General features: G+C 36.9%; 1 long non-coding RNA gene and 1 pseudogene across 2 annotated transcripts in view; both read right to left on the minus strand.

The window, feature by feature from the left end:
- LOC125176137 (uncharacterized) overlaps positions 1-20,881 on the minus strand; it is a 53,630-nt gene that overhangs the window by 32,647 nt on the left and 102 nt on the right. The window contains exons 1-2 of one of the 2 annotated variants that reach the window (XR_007156142.1): positions 20,716-20,881; positions 13,913-14,012 (exon numbers count right to left, since the gene is read on the minus strand). This is a non-coding gene — a long non-coding RNA (uncharacterized LOC125176137). The remainder of the gene's footprint in view (positions 1-13,912; positions 14,013-20,715) is intronic. The other variant, XR_007156143.1, reaches the window with a different exon arrangement.
- LOC125176135 (N-lysine methyltransferase SMYD2-like) lies at positions 161-5,180 on the minus strand (annotated as a pseudogene).

Here is a 20,881-nt window from a genome sequence, read left to right on the forward strand (position 1 = left end):
GAAGAAGTATTTTTTTCTTTTCCCTTTAGTTTGGCTCTCCTTTCTCCATTTCTTTCCATAATATTCACTAAATTTTTGATTTTTTAAAATTACTTTTTATTATCAAACTAAATTCGGAAGTAGGAAAACATTTTACATGTTTTATATGTTCCCGTGTGTGTGTGTTGGGGGGGGGGGGTGTTCATGGATTATTTTTTATTCCTTTGGAGGCCTTCCTTGTACTTGATATAAGAGGGGTTTCCCCATTCAATTGATTTATGTGGTTTATGGACACTGACTTAAATAGAACAGAAAAAAAAAATCTCATTTTGATCCATTATATAAATCAGGAATTACTGTCTGCAAAGAATATTTAAATTGGTTTTCTCTGTAAAATTTTTCTACAAGAGGCTTCTCTACCTGATTACATTTCATATTTTAATCTAATCTGATGCTAAATTGCCTCGTTCTGCCATCACATTCATGAAATAATGAAATGTTTTCTTTTTAAAAAGTAACTACGTGCTTCTCACCACTCCTATTGGAACATTCCAACATTATATTGGGGGTCTCAGCTAACACAATAAAACATAAAGGAAACAAAGCACACAGTTTGGATAAGAAGAAATAAAACTGCCTTTGTTCACAAGTGACATGACTACTTATGAACAAGATCTTAAAGAATTAACAAAAGAAATTGGAACTAAGACTAATAAATGATTATAGAATGTTGCAAGATAAGGTTAATATAATTTCTTTCCTATGTACCAGCAATGAATAAACAAAATTTGGAATTAGAGGCATAACACCATTTACATTAGAATCAACCTAAAATCTACATGAGGAAAACTAAGACTCTGGTGACAAAAATTTAAAAAGGTGTAAATAAATGGAGAGATATTCAAGGTTCAAGGGTAGGAAGATTCAATATCCTCAAGTTATCAATTCTTCCCAACTTGATCTATAGATTCAATGAAATCTCAATCAATATCCCAGCAAGTTATTTTGTGGATATAGACAAACTGATTCTACAGTTTAAATGGGAGGCAAAAGAATCAGAATAGCCAGCACAATTCTGAAGTTGAAGAACAATAAAAGAATTAACACCACATGACTTACTATTAAGCTATAGTTATCAAAATAGTGTGGTCTTGGTAAAAGAATAGACAAATAGATTAATGAAATAAAATAGGGGTCCCAGAAATAGACCTCATAAATATAGTCAGCTCATCTTAGACAAAGGAACAAAAACAATAAAATATACACAGGACACTCTTTTCAACAAATTGCACTGGATCTACTGGACATATACATGCAAAAAATAAATAAATCTAGACATGGGTCTTACACCCTATACAAAAATTAACTCAAAATCTCTTATAGACCTAATAGTAAAATACAAAATTACAAAACTTCTGTAAAATAATATAGTAGGAAACCTAGGGTGAAGACTTTTTTTAGACACCACCCCAAAAATATGATCCATGAAAGAAAGCATTGGTAATTTAGACTTTGTTAAAATTAAAGGCATCTGCTCTGCAAAAGACACTGTTAAGAAATGAAAAGCCACAGAAAATATTTACAAAACACAAAGCTGATAAAAGAATTGTATACAAAATATACCAAGAACTCTTAAAACCCAACAATAAGAAAACAACCAATTAAAAAGTAGGCAAAGTATCTAAACATACATCTCCCAAATAAGATATATAGATGACAAATAAGCTTATGAAAAGATGCACAACATCAAATATCACTCGGGAATTGCAAATTTAAAAAATGAGACCTCTGCATACCTATTAAAATGGCTAAATGTGAAACACTAAGAGTGTAGAGCAATAGGAACTCTCATTCATGGCTGATGGAATGCAAAATGGTACAACCACTTTGGAAAAGTTTAACAGTTTTTTACAAAGCTAACCATAGTCTTACCAGATGATTCAGCAGTGGTACTCCAAGATAATTACCTAAATGAGTTGAAATTTTATGTCCACTCAAAAACCTACATACAAATGTTAATAGCAGCTTTATTCATAATTGCCAAAAATTGGAAGGAATCAAGATGTCCTTTAATAGGGCAATGTAGAAATTGTGGTACATCCATACAATGGAGTTTTACCCAGTGATAAGAAGAAATGAGCTATCAAGCCACGGAAAGACATGCAGGAACATTAAATGCGTATTGCCGAGTAAATAAGCCAGTATGTAAATGCTGCAGTGTATGATTCCAGCTATATACCATTCCTGAAAAGGCTAAACAGTAGAGAGTAAAAAGATCAGTGACCTCCAAGCGTTCAGAGAGAGCAAGGAAAAGAGGGAGTGATTAAAGAAGGAACACCAGATTTGGGCGGCAGTGAAAGGATTCTGTACGACACTGTAATGGCAGACACGGTGTTACCCATTTGTGAAAACACTTAGAACTGTGCACCACAAGGAGTGAACCCTAATAAACTGTGGACCTTAGTTGATAATAATGCATCATTATCAGTTCCTTGATGATAACAAATGTGCCACACTAAAGCAAGAGGTTAATAACTGGATAAACTGTAAGGTGGGTACGGTAGGAAAAGATGGTATGTGAGAACTCTGTACATTCTGCATAATTTTTCTATTAATCTAGAGATGCTCTAAAAATAAGATCTATTAATTAAAAAAACCAGGTAACAATGTTGCATTTTATATATATATATTTTTACCATTATCTTTTCTATTCTCTTTCATCATTCAGGCATGAAGGAAAAAATAATCTCATTTTTTAAACTTGCTCTGTCCAAAGTGTATGATAATACATGAAACCATGCCATACCTCTTAGGGGACAAAAAACATTCAGAATTTATTTTGGTATTAAGATTAAAGATTAAGACCAACTTCCAGGTAAGCCACATGTAAGGTTTAAGAGGAAGTGTTTTCGTTCCAATGATTTTGCAGAAATGAGAGAATGAGGTGTATGATTTGAAATATTCAAATCCTTAAAGGTTTCTGCACTAGCATTAAATGAAAACTAACAGCATAGTTTCAACTTCTTGTTTGATATCATTAATGTACAAATGATCTTTGCCAGAGCTCCTTCCCTTATTGCAATGGCCTTCTTCACTGCTTTCTCTCCAGCAGCTTTGTTTCCCGGCCCCTGTATGGCCTTCCCAGCTTCAACCACATGGAAGCAATGGAATACAGAGGAGAATGCTTGCTGGAGGGTTTAACGATTTCCTGTCCATATCACAGGGCTCCTTCCCAGTCCTGCACATACAAGCAGACACCCATGACTGGGTACATCATGTGCCATATGTACACATTGCTGTCCTCAAACACGGAGCTCATCTTCTCCTGGCTGAGCTCACAGATACTCAGCAGCTCGCGAGGGCATTTGTAGTGCTTGGCCCCCCAGAACTCCTCCAGGACATTGCGTGCATATCTGATCGTGTCAGAGATTATTTCTGCCTTTGGGGGAATGGCTGAGCTTCTGGATTTCCAATTTGGCCTTATTCTTGTCTTTGGTGGTATACTCCTGGCACTGACAGGTAAAATAGTAAGACTCTCTTCACGGGTCATTCCTGTCTTCTGTTGGGTACAGGAGGTCAACATAGCTGATACAAACCTCCTCTCCCAGGTTGATATCATGTACAGCTCTTACTTCTGCCAGGATCCCCTTGTAGGTCACAATGACAGTGGGGCAACAACTATGATTCATCAGTGCAACCTCAGGAAATATTGCCCGGGGAAATATCCCAAATGAGAAAGCTCTGCCTCTTCAGTTGTAAAGCCATTACAGTGAAACTGTGCAAAGAGTACCACCAAGTTATCACTGCCAGGGAACTGGAGGTGCTTGGAGGGAAAGTGACAAAGAGCAGTAATGTCACCTGAATTAAGTCCTTCTACTCATTGTCTGATTTATCCAGATGTGATTCAAACTCCTTCACAGCCAACAACTTCTCTGAAGGTGTTTTTTCTGGGTGGATCTTCTGTTTGGCCTGAATCCTTGCAGTTAGCCTTACCATCTCTGAGGGATTCCAGTCCAACCCCCGCCCCCCGCAAAACAACGCATGCAAGAACATTCCATCTTGTGCATAAGCCAATCGTCTTTCTAACAGTGTCTTTCGGACACTCCCTGTTGCAGTAAAATGCCTGCTTGCATCTTCCACATTTGAACAATCCCTTTTTCCTGGCAAAGCAGTACTTGCAGTGGTTGCTGCATTCCTTGACTGTGAGCATGTGGGCGTAGGCCTGGAGGGGAGGACAGAGTTCCCCACGTGGAAGGGCTCGGACCCACATCCCCTGCCTCTTGCCCAGGCAGTAGAAGCACTCCAGGCCACTGTGGTCTGCAGCCATCAAGCAGGCAGTGGGACCGCAGCACCAGAGCAATGGTTCCTCCTCCCTGTGAGCTCTTACTGGAGAGGTGTCACCCAATGCTGCAGGGCTGGCGAGTTCTAATACTGTTTAATGATATTCAGAGTAGTTGTGTGAAATTAACTGAAGCGCTATTATAACACTGTTAGTTTCAAAGGAAACTCTGCATAATGTGCATACATCTAGGTGGTCTAGTCATTTAATATACTTAGTACGTTTTAACAGATTTTAACAAGACCTTTTCATGAACTATAGGGTCCAAGGTCCTATTGTTCGATGTGGAAAACTCTAGTGAACATGATCTTCATACTGAAGACATACTTATGAGCCTAAATTCCTTGACAAGGGCTGTATCTTATGTAAGATATTCTATCCCAACTAGCCTTATGCATATACTTTTTAAATGTTTGTCAAATAAATAACAGAATGAATGAATGAATGAATGAATGAATGCATATGTGAGTTGTATAACAACTCATGATTTAATCCTTTCTATTGATTCCTAGTTTTCATTTACAGCCAATAAATAATGTGATATTTGCTATTCCTCCGCTTGACTCCATTGAGCAAAAGATAGTCATAAGCCTCATCTACAAATTCTTTGATGCACTTTGACTAAAAATTTTAAAGGGAGTCAGAAGCTGTTAATATTAGCATTTTAGTTAGAAGTTCAAATGGAAATCTATTATCCTAAAGAATATAAGTCTCACAACAAACCATTTTTACATGTTGTTAATTAGATAAAAGAGGTTTACATGAGTTGTCATAAAATACTAATTGATACTTATTTGTGCCATCACAATTTGAGGTTTTCATTTAGATGTTTCTTAAAAATGGCAAAAAAAAAAAAAAATAGGGGGCACCTGGGTGGCTCAGTCGGTTAAGCATGCGACTTCATCTCAGGTCATGATCACATGGTTCTTGAGTTCGAGCCCCGTGTCAGGCTCTGTGCGGACAGCTCAGAGCCTGGAGCCTGCTTCAGATTCTGTAGGTGTGTGTCTCTCTCTCTGCTCCTCCCCTGCTCATGCTCTCTCTCTCTCTCTCCCTCAAAAAAAAAAAAAAAAGTTTTATTAAATGGGAAACAAAATTCTGTAATATTGAAATTGTTCAAAAATGAATCCAAATATTGCTTTATAAACTTGAGATTAAAACTATGTTTTAGGGAACTATATTTGTTAGAAAACATATTCACATAAATTGCAATCTATGTTGACATAGGGGGTTAGTTTTATCTTATTAATAATGAGTTTATTATGGCCTCACTGAGATAGCTCAAACTAACCAATAAATATAAAGATTATGTAGATTTTCTTAAAATTAGAGAATTAGCTAAATCTCATCTCTGGTTGTAAATACTAATTTTACAGATAAAAATGATTACAAGTTTAAAATACAATTCAAACTCCAAATGTACTTAGATTGTTGGATACCTAGACTGATTTGGATGGCACAAAGGAAAGTGGCTGTATTGGAAACTTTGCAGACTTGAGATTTAAAAAACTTTAGTGAAAAGAATCCATATCAGGAACAAGGCCACTCAGGGATTATGTTGCAAGGGAGAAGAACATGGTAGAGCTGCTACACCGAATGCTAAGAAATACCTCCAATTTCAATAGGAAGAGGAGTCTATGAAGGAAAATCAGAAAGAATACCCAGGTTAGTGTTGTTGAAACATTTCTTAATTTCCACCATTTACTTCTTCTATCTTATTATATCTACTTCTTTTTGTCACTTATTAAAATTGCAGAATAACAAATGAGAATCAGTATGCAAGGCATACAGATTCTCTTATCTAGAAAGGTTACATAGTACATGGTTAATAATACCAAATAGAAAATAAGCACAATACACAGCTTTTTTTTTTTTAACAGTTTTTTTTTTTTGTATCATCTCTTACTAGCTGCTTCACTGTGGGGGATAAGCTTGGGAATCCCCTGGGCTTATACCAATGGGTTAACAAGGCATAAAGAAATACAAAGCCATAAAATGCTCACACCTGAGTTTGGGTAAACCAGATTGGCACTCCAAGAATAGGGGGATGCAAAGACACCCCGAGAATAGGGAGGCACAAAGGCACCAGGAATAAGGAGTTGCAAAGGCACCCAAAATAGAGAGAGGGTGCAGAGCCCCCAAACTAGAGAGGGAGAGACAAAGTCCCGAAACAGAAATGGTGCAAAGGTGCCCAATACATACGTATATGAAATAAACAAGATTAGATGTTCAGGGTGGAAGGCTATGGACCGCTGCACTGCAGGCAAAGCAGCCCAGAGCGGAGATGGTTAACAAAAGAAAAGGTGCCTTGTTAACCCTGAGGTTATTCCCCCTGTCTGTCTCATCCCCTAGGCTGGCAAGGATAAACAGGCATGGCGCCTCCTGTCTGCTGTTAACAACCATCTACCCATCTGCCCAGCTCCTGGATTTTGTTCTATATTGACCCAAATCCCAAATACTGTGTATTTTCAACCCCCCCACCTTTACCCTCACATCCCAAGTTAATGTTCCTAGTTTGTCTCTTTGTACACACTCATCACATTTGTAAGCCTTCTGATCTGAATAAATATGGGGCAAGGACCCTTATTCGAGGCTCTTGTCTTTTCCCAGACATTAGCCATCTCTTGCTTTAATCCAGCATCCACTCTTTTGCTGGCCAAGAGAACTTTAAACTTAGAGTCTACGACACTTCACCTTAGGTAAGTTAGTAAGCCTCTCCATGCCTGTTTCCTCTTCAGTAAAAGAGACACTACTATGACTTATACTACCTGCATCATATCACAATATTGCTGTGAGGAATAAATTACATACATGGAAATAATCTAGCAGGGTGATTTGCACATAGTAAATGCTCAATGGATGATATCCATTATTATTGTAGCATAGTAATTTTATTTTTATTTAAATTCAAGTAGTTAATATACAGTGTAATATTGGTTTCAAGAGTAAATCCTAGTGATTCACTACTTTCATATAACACCCAGTGCTCATCCCAAAGAGTGCCCTCCTCAATGCCCAACACCCATCTTGCCTATCCCCCCTGCCCATCCCTCCTCCATGAACCCTCAGCTTGTTCTCTGTATTTATGATTCTCTTATGGTTTGTCTCCATCTCTGTTTTCTTATTTTGCCTTCCCTTCTCCTATGTTCATCTGTTGTATTTCTTAAATCCCACATGAGTGAAATCATGTATTTGTCTCTTAATATAATACACTCTAGTTCCGTCTACATTGCTGTAAATGGCAAGAGTTCATTCTTTTTGATTGTTGAGTAATATTCCATTGTGTGTGTGTGTGTGTGTGTGTGTGTGTGTGTGTGTACATCTTCTTTATCCATTCATCAATTGGTGGACATTTGGGTTCTTTCCATAATTTGGCTATTGTCAATATTGCTATAAATATTCGGGTGCATGTTCCCCTTCAAATCAGCATTTTCATATCCTTTGGATAAATACCTAGTAGTGCACTACTAGGCAGTTAGTAATTATAAATGGATGAGAGGAAAAGGTCAATCTTGTCCTAAGTGCCAGAAACAACAAGTCCTTATGAAATTCAATTTAAACAAAAAAGGTTATCGAAAGAGTCATCTGTCTCATTATGTTTGTTGTCTAATTCTTTCTGGATTTCTTTTTTTTTTTTTTAGATTCTATAATTAGGCATATTTTGATGGCAAAATGTGGTTCTTTGAAACCACAGAAATCAAAGGGAAGATTTACATTCCAAAACCCACCATACTTATTGTAAAAGCTAGATCCCCAAGCATTAAAACAGTGTCTGATATATAGTTAGCACTGAGTAAATATTCACTGAATGCATAAATGAAAGCTTCTGAAAGTATTTTTATTCCTGTTTGGAATTTGATCAGTACTCCCCCTACAACTCTTCAGTGTAAAAGAATCATGGAGCGTTGGAGTTGAAAAGGGCATCTCATCCAACAACCAATGCAGTGACTGACCCTCTTCTAACAGTTTAGTGAAGGGCAGTCTAATTAGCTCTACTAGTTCCAGAGGAAGTTCTTTATATCTGGAGACAACTCTAGCACCAATTTAAGCCTTTTATTGAGCCACAAACTCACTCCCTGTTGTTAGCTGGCCCATAGGGAAATAAAATAGTTTGTTGTATGTAACCATGAGCTAAGAACAATATATAGCTGTCTCTTGCTAAGTTCCAAGTACTTAGAGCAGTGTCAGGCATATGTAAGTCTCCTGTAAATATTCACTAAGTATTATACTGTTAATGTACACTTCGTTAATTACTGGTTGATTTTTAACCATTCAAGCATTTTCTACATTGGCTCCCACAAACCACATTCTTGTCCATCCTACACATTTTGTGTTGAGCAGATTTGGGAAAAAGGACACCATCAGTCATCTTTAATAAACTTTATTTCATTAGATGATAGAATTTATCAGTCATTCATGCTTGGATTTTTTTTCCTTTAGTATATTTTTTTAAATGTTATTAAATGCTAAAGATTAGGAAAAGGTGTCCTAATCTGGTAAACAGAAAATAAATGTCATGAACATCTACTTTTATTTTGAAGCTTTTGTGTATTATGCTTTTTAAAAATGCTATGTAACTTTTTATACTGTTATGAACTAATAAGAAATATATTGAACCCTTGAAAATTAATTTTGTCTTTAGAATACCTGCAAGGCTCTTTGTCAACCCAAATCAGGATTAGCCTAATTATATCCTAATTGGGGTAAATTCATATATTCAAGCTAGTTAACCAAGAATGATGACAATATCTTGGTTAGAAGGCAACTCTGTCAAGCTATAGCATATATAGCTGTTAATGCACCTATCATGACTATAAAAGTAAAACAAAAAAAAGTATTAAAGACCAGGCATCTTTGCAATTCAAGAAAATATCCATTATGTTCGGAGAGCTTTTATGAAAACTCAGTTAAAATTAAACTCCTATAGTAGATATTTTAATACTTATAGAGTCTAATCATTATTGAACATTTTTCTTCAACTTTCTACTTTTATTTGTATTTGAATTTTTTTCTATTTTAAAACCATCAAATAATCTCTAGGTAATATAAAATGGGTATTGTAAATAAATATCTTAACTGTGTGTGAACAAGAATATTTGTTATCACTCATATAAATCAATGAATAAATGTTATGTGTTATATGCATTTGAAAATGACAATCTCAAAATAATTCTGGTTTTAAAACCAATTTGAATGCTAAAACTCATCAAAAATCATCAACCTGGGGCGACTGGGTGGCTCAGTCAGCTAAGCCTCCAGCTCTTGACTTCATCTCACATCATGATCTCACAGTTTGTGAGTTTGAGCCCCACATCAGACTCTGTGCTGACAGCATGGAGCCTGCTTGGGATTCTCTCTCTCTCCTGCTCTCTCTGCCCCTCCTCCACTCATGTGCTTGTTTTCTCTCTCTCTCTCTCTCTCTCTCTCTCTCTCTCTCTCTCTCTCAAAAAAAAAAATCAATAAAATTTAAAAAAGTTTTTTTTTAAATCATCAATCTTTCTGAGTATCTCTCTCCATCACTTCATTGATCAATGAAGTAGTATACCCACCTAATATTAGTCATTTTTCTAACATACAAAATATATAAGGATTTAATTTCAAGTTAATAATTACACAAATCAAGATGAAATTAGGGGATAATTATTTAAAATTTTGGTTATGAACTAGGTAAATATTCATAGGTAGATAAATATTTGAGGTGAATGAATAAATGAACAAATAATAAAAGATAAGATGTCACAGTTACATTAAAGGAACTAACAAAGACCTCAAGTTAAAAGGGGGCAAATGTTTAAGAGACATCTGATTGTTTAATATATGAAACATAATTTTTCCTATTAAGATTAGATAACAGAAAATTCTGCTAATGAGGGCACAAATACAGCTTAAAAATTATTTCCTGGATAACTGATTTTTCCACATGGCATTCAATTTTATTTCATTTGTTAAAACATCTGTAATACACAGAACAAAAAAAAAAAGAAAGAAAGAAAGAAAGAAAGAAAGAAAGAAAGAAAGAAAGAAAAGCTAGTCCTACTTAAATCAAAATAGGAAATAATAGTGGTGTTTAACTATATGATCAAATGCAGCCTTGTTTTCAGTTCCCATGGAGCCCTCATACATCTCTGCAACAAAGACTTTTCTTTACATGCCTTATGCAAGAAAAGCCCTATTAAATAAAAGAATGAAATTTGGGCACTTGTTCCCCCTCACATATGTACTGACAATTCCATTACTTGTGTCAATTTCTAATGCTAGACAAATCCCTGTTACTTGTGTCAATTTATAATACTAGACAAATTCACACAGGGTCTTAGACATGTATAAAAAGGGAGAATGGAAGAGCTACTTGACTGCTTAATGCTATTTATTCTTTTAATTCCAGAATGGCATCAAATACCAATCATTTCTATTATCTTTTGTGAAAATGCTTTTAGTGAAAAGGCAGACTCCCACTGCTTTCTTTTCAGTAGTAAACTGAAACCATAAACTTCTCTCAACTTAAAATCATCCCAGTGTGATCACATTTGTTAAATAAGTTTTCAAAACGAATCTGCCATCATTATTACTCCTGTTTTATTATTTTTCATTTCCTTCATTCAGAAAGAGACAAAAGATTATCCAAATGCTTGTCACTAATCTATTCAATATCCCCTCCCTCCTTTTCAGATTTTTTATCTGTTCTTTGAAACTTTATTAACTTTTCCATTAAATCTTAGTGTGTATACCTGAAAGGGCTTTTCTTTTCTTTTTTTTTTTTTAACGTTTATTTATTTTTGAGAGAGAGAGAGAGACAGAGCATGAAAGGGGGAGGGTCAGAGAGAGGGAGACACAGAATTTGAAACAGGCTCCAGGCTCCGAGCTGTCAGCACAGAGCCCGACGCGGGGCTCGAACTCACGGACCGCGAGATCATGACCTGAGCCGAAGTTGGCCGCTTAACCGACTGAACCACCCAGGCACCCCATGAAAGGGCTTTTCAACCACAGTTGATCTTTTTATTCCTTCACTACCTTTAGGACTTAATTGAAATGTCCTTTTCTCCTTCAGGATTTGTCCTTAAAGTAAGAATCTACAAATATTTCATAATTATACAATTGATCCTTGAAAAATGCAAGGTTTGGGGGCACTGACGCCCCACACAGTCAAAAATCTACATATAACTTTTGACTTCCCCCAAACTTAACTGCTAATAGCCTTTACCAATAAACAGTTGATGAACATATATTTTGTATATTATATGTATTATACAGTGTATTCTTACAATAAATTAAGACAGAGAAAAGAAAATTAAAAGATAAAATACATTTACAGTACTGTAAACAATTCTCATATAAGTGGACCCAAATACTTCAAACCCATTGTTCAAGGGTCAACTGTAATGTGGGGGGGAAAAAAAGTGTCTTCTGATTTAGAATGTGAGTAAAAGGGTTAGTCCCCACATCATATAGTAATAAGAGAAAGCAGAGAGCAATGAAAAAGGAATGCCAGAGCCCATTTGTATACATTGCCTCAACACATTGTGAATACCTAAAGTTGCAAATCTTGATCTTTATTATCCTTCCCTTCAACCACAAACTCCTACTGTTTCAATTAACTTACTCTCTCACTCTTATCATCTATGATGCCTCTGGTCCTTTAATCCTTCCTATTAATAATATAAAAACTAGCATTCATTCACAAAGTATTCTTCACTATTTTATTTATTCTTCCTAACAGTCTGAATTATTATCCCCATTTTAGAGATAATGAGACTCAGAGAGACTTAGAGACTCACCCAAGATCACGCTGCCAGGACTTCTGATATCAGGATAAATGGAGATATTGGGTGCTTTATTCTTATCTTTTTTTTAAAATTTTTTTTTAACATTTATTAATTTTTGAGAGACAGAGTGCAAACAGAGGAGGGTCAGAGAGAGAGGGAGACACAGAATCTGAAGCAGACTCCAGGCTCTGAGCTGTCAGCAGAGCCTGATGTGGGGCTCGAACCCATGAACTATGAGATCATGACGTGAGCCGAAGTCAGATGCTTAACTGACTGAGCCGTCCCGGCGTCCCTGCTTTATTCTTATATCAATCACATACATTATAGAAAAAGATACATAAAATATTAAAAGAAGAAAGTATATCCATCCTAAAAATAAGAAGGTAAACTTTTGGAGGACCATAAATTATGCAGGAGAAAACTGTGTTCCATATAATGAAATGGTGAAAGCTGGGAAGAGAAGTCCAAAGAAAACAAGCTCCCAAGTTCTCCATCTGACAGGTTATAATGTCCATTGCATATTCTATCAGTGGTTCCAACCAAACTTTAACATATGTTTCTATACTTCCCATAATATGTGCTGTCTAAGCAGAGACCATAGTGTTTCAGGCAATCTCAGCTGCATAAGGAATGCACAATTAACAATGTCCAAGTGTTGGAATAGTACCAACTCCATGAAAGACTACAAACTCAGTAAAGGTTAGGGAAGGGTCAGAGACTGTAGAGAATTCAAACTGTAATTTTCAAATAAGTAAAATTAATACACTTAAATAACAGATTATTGTCTATATGAAAGAATAGGTACTTATGAAAAACAAGCAACTAGAAATTCTAGAGCTGAAAAATGATAAATCTGGGACTTAAATATTGGTCTTCTGCTTCCAAGTTCCATATTTTCTCCTCTGATATCATAGTTAAACCCAACAAAGACATACAGGTGCATATACATGCTTTTGCTTATTTATGTAGCTTCCTCATTACTTTGTCTTGATATATAGTCTTGACCTCATAGTCAATCAGAGGAACCTGTTATTCTCTTGTCTCCACATCTTCTCTGCACCTCGCAAATTCCTAATCTTATGGTTCTCAACCTTAGCCGCATACTGAGAGATATGTGGAAACTTTAAAACTAACAAAACAAACACTATAGCCACCCTAGATGAACTAAATCAGATCCTCTTGGAGTTTGACTCATACACTGATATTCTTTTTAAAACTTCCTTACATGATTCTATAAGAATTGCTTGTTTTTTGTTTAAGAAAGGGCTATTCACTAAATGTGTGCTTTCCCCTTCCATAGTACAAGGTGGTCTCTAGGAAGCAGCTGCCTAGCTAGAGAGTCATTCTCCAGCATTGCCTATACCAAGGTAGGGCCGGGTGATTAATTCTCATCATTAGAATGTGAACTGAAATAATGTATTTCACTTTTGAGAAAGGAAGTTTCTAAGAAGCAGTGTATATTCTTTGTTCTCTCTTTTCCCATCTGTTGACTAGATTCAGGAGATTGCAAGAGTCTAGCAAATGCAAAATCACAAGATGGAAGGAGCCTAAATCTGTGAATCACTATTTAAAGTTATACTCCAACCAAGTCCTTTATCATCATAAAACTGCTGAAAAAAGATTTATTATAAGTCTCTAAAATTCTGAGGTTTGTTTCATCAGCTAGAGTTACCCTGATCAATAGTGGAATGGGTACCTTGAAGTGGGGTGCTGCTGTGATAAAAATCTCAAGTATGTGGCATTACATTTGTGATCAGGAAGCAGGCATCAGAAAAATAACCACCAGAGGCTGGGTAATTTGGAATAGTGGTAAAAAATATTCTGTAAATATTACCTTCAATAATTTGAACAGCAGACCAAATACCTATAATCTTGTAGCTCTATAGCAGTGTTCTCAAGTGGGGATGATGTGGCAGGAGCACATTTGGCACAGGCTGAAGACAAAAGGGAAATGCAAATTTCAGTTATTTTTCAAGACCAACTCAATTGTTTCGACTCCACTCCTCCTATCAGATTGTGCTTCTTTATGTCACATCAGAATTGATGAGTCCTGCCTTTGCATTCCATCAGCATTGTAACACTTAATTCACTCCTTTTTCTGCATCTTTCTCTCTATTGTAAATATCTTGAAGTGGATAGTCTTATCCATGTATCCCATACATTGCCTAGGACACGTCTTATGAACAGAAAAGTATACATTTAGGGTTTGCTGAGTACACGTTTGCTGAATGTCTACTACTCTGCAAAGCATTGATCCTTGATCTTATAGTATTAACAGACACAAATCACGAAAACCATTTCACAATATACTACAAGTCTCATGGACGCTAAGGCCTTACAGATACAAGTTTTCACATTAGGTGTCCCCAGTGACTGCTGCTCACCCTTGGGCATTCTTTCACACCCAACTTCTAATTGCATGAGACTAGTTACTGTGTGAAGTTGCCAGCTGCCTAAAATGGGGAAGACAGAGTACATTTCTAAGGAATAAAGTTGGTGTAAAGAGTACAAATGATGGTCTTTTAAGGAGGTGAGGGGTTGGAACATGATAAACTAATTTTGATACTTGACTAGCAACCAGGATACCAGAAACAGAAACTACTATGGCTGCCTGTGGGACCAAATGGTCAGAAGCAAAGGCATGTGTGTATATCAGGAAAGGCTAACTAAGAGGACAGAGATAAGAAAATAATGACCTATTTTGCTATTTCAGACCAAGGAAGATGAGCTTTGTTTAGCATTCGATTAAAAAATTATTTTAGCTCCTTAGCCCACCTAGGTAGCTCTGACATTAGAATGTTAATAGAGTTTACTACAGTGGGGAAGCAAAGCAACAATTTTAATTTCCCTTCCAAACTTAAATCCTGCTTCTCAACTGAAGATACAAATCTGGACTTCTGAAAACAGTGACTGGAGGTAGATTTGGGGTCATAAGCATGCAGGAAAAGGAAATGGATAAAGTCACTCAGAATCAGTAAAAAAACAAGAACAAATAAAAGCTTAAAATGTAGAGGGTATACAAAGAACAAGCCAGTGAAGAAATGAGTAAGTAAAATAAATCATGATGGTCTCCTTACACAGTCCCTATCACATCATGTTGGCTGTTTTATATGAGATTACAATCGAAACAGATAGGTTTGTATTGTTTTGTTTCTCAAATACCATTTTCCCACATTAATTTCAAGATCTTTAAGGACAAGAACCATTCATCCTCTTATATTTTCCTAAACCCACCACCCCCAGTAGTCTTACGCATATACTAAGACTCTACCAATTTTTGATTCACTAAATTTAAACCTGGCAAAGAATTCTACTTCACTCACCAACACCCACCAAAAGTCCAAATCTCTCATAAAAAGCAAGTTCCTAATTTACTTTATCAATACCTACAGGTAAAGCTACTCCCACAGAATTCTTGGCTACTAGGAGTACGGGTTTAAAGAAACACTTTAATGTACAGGTTGGTTTTCTGAGAACTGTTGTTGTATCAAGACTCATCAAGGGGAAAACCTGGCAAGACCAGTAAGAAAACTAAGTCTGTGGCTAATTTCTTAGTGGAGAATGAGAAAGCTAAACACACAGTACATTAAGGGAAGAGGAATTGGGAACTAAGTATTGATGACTTTGGAGCACATACAGGAAGTACCCAAATAGCTTCTGTCATCATCCACTAACCATTCCCAACTACTGATCACATGCATTTAACTTGGCACTGACTTTTTAACATTCTATAAAAAAAGAAAAGCAGAGATTTCAGGGACCATCTATGAATGAGCTGCACACACTACTAAGCCTGGGACTATGATGCTGCAATACACATCATTACAAAATACACCTCACTTTAGCCCACATTTCCTTTTTCCTTCTCTAACCAACTCCTCTTGTATTTCAACCTATCCTTCCTTCTTTCCCCATATCATCTCATGTCTCCCCCTTTGATCTGTATGGCTCTGAGTGCATACATACTCATGTGGTTTTGATAGTAGCAGTTTCCAGTATCTCTGGTCCAGTAAGACTTCTATGTTGGTATAATACTGTGTCCACACCTCAAATTTCTTTGAGATTGTCTCATGAACTAAAGAGAAATGTTTGGAAGAGCTGTTTATTTTCCCAATGGTGGATTTTAAATTAAGTGAGAAAGACTCCTTAGTGAGCATGGCTAACCCGAAATCAAAAGACAGATGATCCAAGTTCAAATGCTATTAGGTTGGAGATAAACAGAAATAAAGCTACAGAGTAGTGAAAGAGGAAGACTAACCCATGAAAGAGTAAAGGAAAGGTCAGTTGCTGCCACAAGTGCACTGGAAAATAGAGAAGTAAATTCAGACATCCGTTACAGGTCTGGAGGGAGGTTGGTGGCAAGAAATAAAATTTGAAGACTGGAAAGGTTAAGAGGTTAGCCTAGGTTGGACAGTACAAGTGGAGGCTTTGTCATCAAATACCTGGGTTTAAATTCTTAACTGTAGCCAAGTGATTTTCAGCAATTAAGAGTATGAGCTGAGCAACAGTATTTCCACCATAATTTGAGGGTTATACAAGTACATTGTTTAGAACATAACATGATATTCAGTAATGGGGAGATTTTATACTTATGTTTAAGGATAAAAGGGTCTAAAACAAACTGTAGCCTACCCATGTTGCCAGCTTTTGGAAAAGAGCAAATAGGTATAAATCTAAAAAACAATAGCAGTCTCTCACAGGCTAGAGAAAGAGTCACAAGATTCACACTCAAGGCCACAAAACAGTGAACCTTTTACTAGATATTAAAATTTAGAACCACACAGCTTAACAGTAATGTTAATTTTACCACTAGGTGGCAATGATACAGCTGAATTTCACTGACAAGATTAATTTTAAAAATTGAACAAACCCAGACAGAAATTCCAAGAAGCTTTTATACATATTTTCATGTTAGAAAAATGAAAAATTATTTTATATACAATTTAATTTATAGCAGAATGTATAATTATCTAATTCAAGATGTATGTTAACTTCTGATGCTTTTTTTCCTCTGTGCACTGAGGCAATTCATGCAATAATTTTTAAACAGTTCTAATCACAGAAGTCTTTTTTAAAAAATTGACATATATCATGAAGATAACAGAAATTAGGGAAAGCTAAATCTCTTTGAAGTCTTAGAATTCTAAGAAAGGCACTATAAAATGCAAAATATTTTAATAAAAAAGTTAAACCTTTAAAAAAATAACTGAGAGAGGACATTTTATTTTTTAAGGGCCAAAGCATGAAATAATATGGTGACTCACATTGCTTTTAAATTACAAATTAAACCAATATTCATACGTGTAAAGTCTTTTCAATGTGTTGAATAAACATTAAATTTACTAAGCAAATTTAGCAAAATTCTGACTTAATTTTGCTAATGGATTCTGAAATAAATACCTTTTTACAACTGTCAAAAGAGTAAGTCATGAAATTCCTTAAAATTCCTTAAAATTACTTTCCGTAATTATTTCTGCTTTCTTCATAAAACAGGTCTCAACCTATGGCTTGTTAAAAATAATAACAAAATTTATTCTTTCATTTCTTTTTCTTTTCATATCAAATAAAAAGGCATGATAAACTTTTTCAAACTACAGACATTTCCAAGTACACAGTAAAAAAAAAACATAAATTCCCAAGATTCTCCCCCACATATAAGGTGGGAGTTCATACCACCACATGTAACATTACAAAATCTGTACTATAATTACATGAATAAATAATTACCCAATTCATAAGACCCAATTAAAACAAGCCTATTTATTCCCTTTTCATAAATAACCTAAAGTTCCCCAAATTTTTAATTCACAGTTTTCTACAAATAGATCAGAATATCTCTTTTATATATCAACTTTCAAGTAGTTTTCTAATTTAGTAATCAATTCCTATATTTACTTCATTCGAGAAAACTCTCCCCCTCTTGCTACCTAAACAAACGCAAGAGAATAAAAGTATGATGTCGAAGTTATTTTTATAATTCATAGATCAGATTCCTCATATTGGACTTCACTTTAAATTATTACAGATCACCCCGAAATCTAAAATATAGGTATTTCTCATTCTGTCAGTGTATACAGATACACAAAACATAACCATTTAAGATGTCACCACAAAGTAAGATTACTGTGGCAGCCCTCATAAACCGAACTATAGATTTCAGGAAAGTGCTCAATCTGTTCCGTTGTCTATAATTTTTGTTAGAAGTTTTAGGAAATGCCACTGTAATAGAAGGGATAATTGCAGGTCTACATGTGTATAGGTAATTTGTATCTATACAGAATCAGCTTCCAGTTATCTGTACAAATAAAGGAAGAGACACAGGATGCAAAACACATAATCCTCGAGCCACTTCAGATACATTTTTGTATCTCTATTTCATAGGACTGTGTCTGAGAATTGAGAACACAAAGAAAAGTAAGCCATACTGCAGAGACTGAGTTACAAACACAATTACCAAAACAATGGTAACAATGAAATGCCATTATTGACTTGAATTTGTCATCTTCTGCTTATTTCTGATGGTGGCTCGAAGTTTACGTATCACCAGTTTATCGGGCAGAATCATATCACCTTGCTGTTCTAGATAATCCAATAAGTTTTCAGTCCATTGGAGAGCAGCTGCATGATTAATATGCTTCTCTGGAATCAGTTCTATTTCCTCCTCCTCATTTTCACTAGATTCATCTGTCTGGCCTTGTGCTCTTCTGATGATTTCACTGTCAGTTAACACTTCATAGCCTGGTTCAGTACTGTCCACTTCAAGCCATTTTTCGATGTTCTCAGTAGTCACATTTTCCAATCCTTTGGTATGTTGTAAAATGGTGGCCACAGTAGCCACAGAAACATCTTCTTCATCAAAGTCCAAGCCTTCTTTCTCCTCTATGGTAGGAAGAATCTTCTTCCATGCTCTGCTAATGGTAACTGGCTTTACTAAATTCCATGCCATTGCTATTTCATAAAGTGCATCTAGCAGAGTTAGCTTCTTCCAGAATGATTTCAGGTCATTACCTTCTTCCAAGTTGTTCTGAAGAAGACCTGCACGATAATTTCTCTTCATTGTCGCTATGACTCCCTGATCTGAGGGCTGGATCAATGAAGCCACATTAGGTGGTAAATACTTAGCAAATATTTGGCCATCGTCTGACCTTAGGACGTTTTCATTTGGATGTGTTGGTGAATTATCCAACAAGAGCACAGCCTTTTCCTGTAGGCCTTTAGATCTTAAGTACTCTCGAACTTGTGGCACAAAGATCTTATCAAACCACTGTCGGAAAATGGAAAGATCCATCCATGCACCTTTTTGGCTGAAATAAGAGACTGGCAGGTTTGAGGTGTCAGTTGACTTGAAAGAGCGAGGTTTCTTTGCTTTCCCCACAACACAAAGTTTCAGTTTATGTAAACCTGTTGCATTGGCACAACACATGATAGTGACTCTTTCTTCAATTGACTTGTGCCCTGAGACAGTGCATTTACCTTTGATCACAGAAGTCCTGGAAGGTAGGCATTTCCAAAAGAGTCCAGTTTCATCAGCATTGTAGATTTGTTCAGGCTGTAAGTTCTCTCGTTCAATAAAGTCTCGGAAGTTGTTACAAAAATCTTCCACAGCAGTCTCATCTCCATTTAATCTTTCATTTCTAATGTTAATCTCTCTAATGCTGTGCCGCTGCTTAAAACGAGTTAACCAACCAGCAGAGGGGTTAAAATCACCATCCATGCCCAAAGCATAAAAAAAGAACTCTGCCCTTTTTGCACAAATTGGTCCAGATATGGGATTCCCTTTTGCTCTTTGCTGGTTGAACCATTCTAGCATTGCTCTATCCAGTTCCTCATACATAGATGGCTTCATAGATTTCCTCTTGGCAAGAAGACTTGTGGAATCAGAGCTGCTTGCATAAGTTATAATCTTTTCCTTATTTTTTCTTATATCCCGAACTGTTGTCTCACCAATCCCATAAATCACTGCCAGTTGTTTGGAAGAACCTCCGTCTTCAAGTTTTTTTATTATATCAAGCTTATCTTTAATAGTTAACACCACCCGCTTCCGTTTCCCAGACATGCTGAGGCTGTGGGACTTAGGCCCTTGCCCCACACTCACACTGAAAACAATCTACAAAATCCTTCCTTCTTTCACACAGACCCACTTGAGCAGTCTTACAGCCTCAGTCTTTCAACCTTACCAGGAACCTGGTGACCCTGACCCCGTCCCTGGACGGGCTTGGCCAGCAATGAGACGGCAGAGGAAGATGAGAGGGAAGGAAGTTTGAGGGAACAGGCCTTTAACTTAGATGGGCAGTAGAGGAGGCCCCAAGTCACCGCGGATAATCCGGATTACAAACATTTGTTTTATTCCCCCAGTGGCCGCGATAAAGACTATAACTCCATCGTGACCACAAACCTCGTTCAAGCCCTGATCCAGGGTAAACACGTCCGTCACTAGCCCCTGCCACACCCCAAAGTTACAGCAGAGAGCGGAAGAGCCACGGAGTCGGGGACTAGCCCCTTTCCCCAAGGGAACGGCTACGTTTGATTGCTTCCCCAGCAGCCAACCCCTTCCACCGCAAGCCACACTTCCCCGCGCTGGGCTTAGCTTGGACAGTCCTCCCGGCCCCTCACAGCCCGCCGGGCCCCTCTCCCCACCTCAATTGGAACCAGGACCCGCACCGATCCCTGACTAACGCGCGGCGACCGCTCCTCCCCCAGCACGCGCTCCCGGAAGATGCCCCCTCCCGCCGCCGGCTCCGCCCCCTGCTCCTCCCAGAGGCGGGACTTCCCCTGGTCCCCGGAAGGAGGAGGAGCGTGGCTA

Source organism: Prionailurus viverrinus, chromosome D1 (assembly GCF_022837055.1).
Source record: "Prionailurus viverrinus isolate Anna chromosome D1, UM_Priviv_1.0, whole genome shotgun sequence".
NCBI lineage: Eukaryota > Metazoa > Chordata > Mammalia > Carnivora > Felidae > Prionailurus > Prionailurus viverrinus.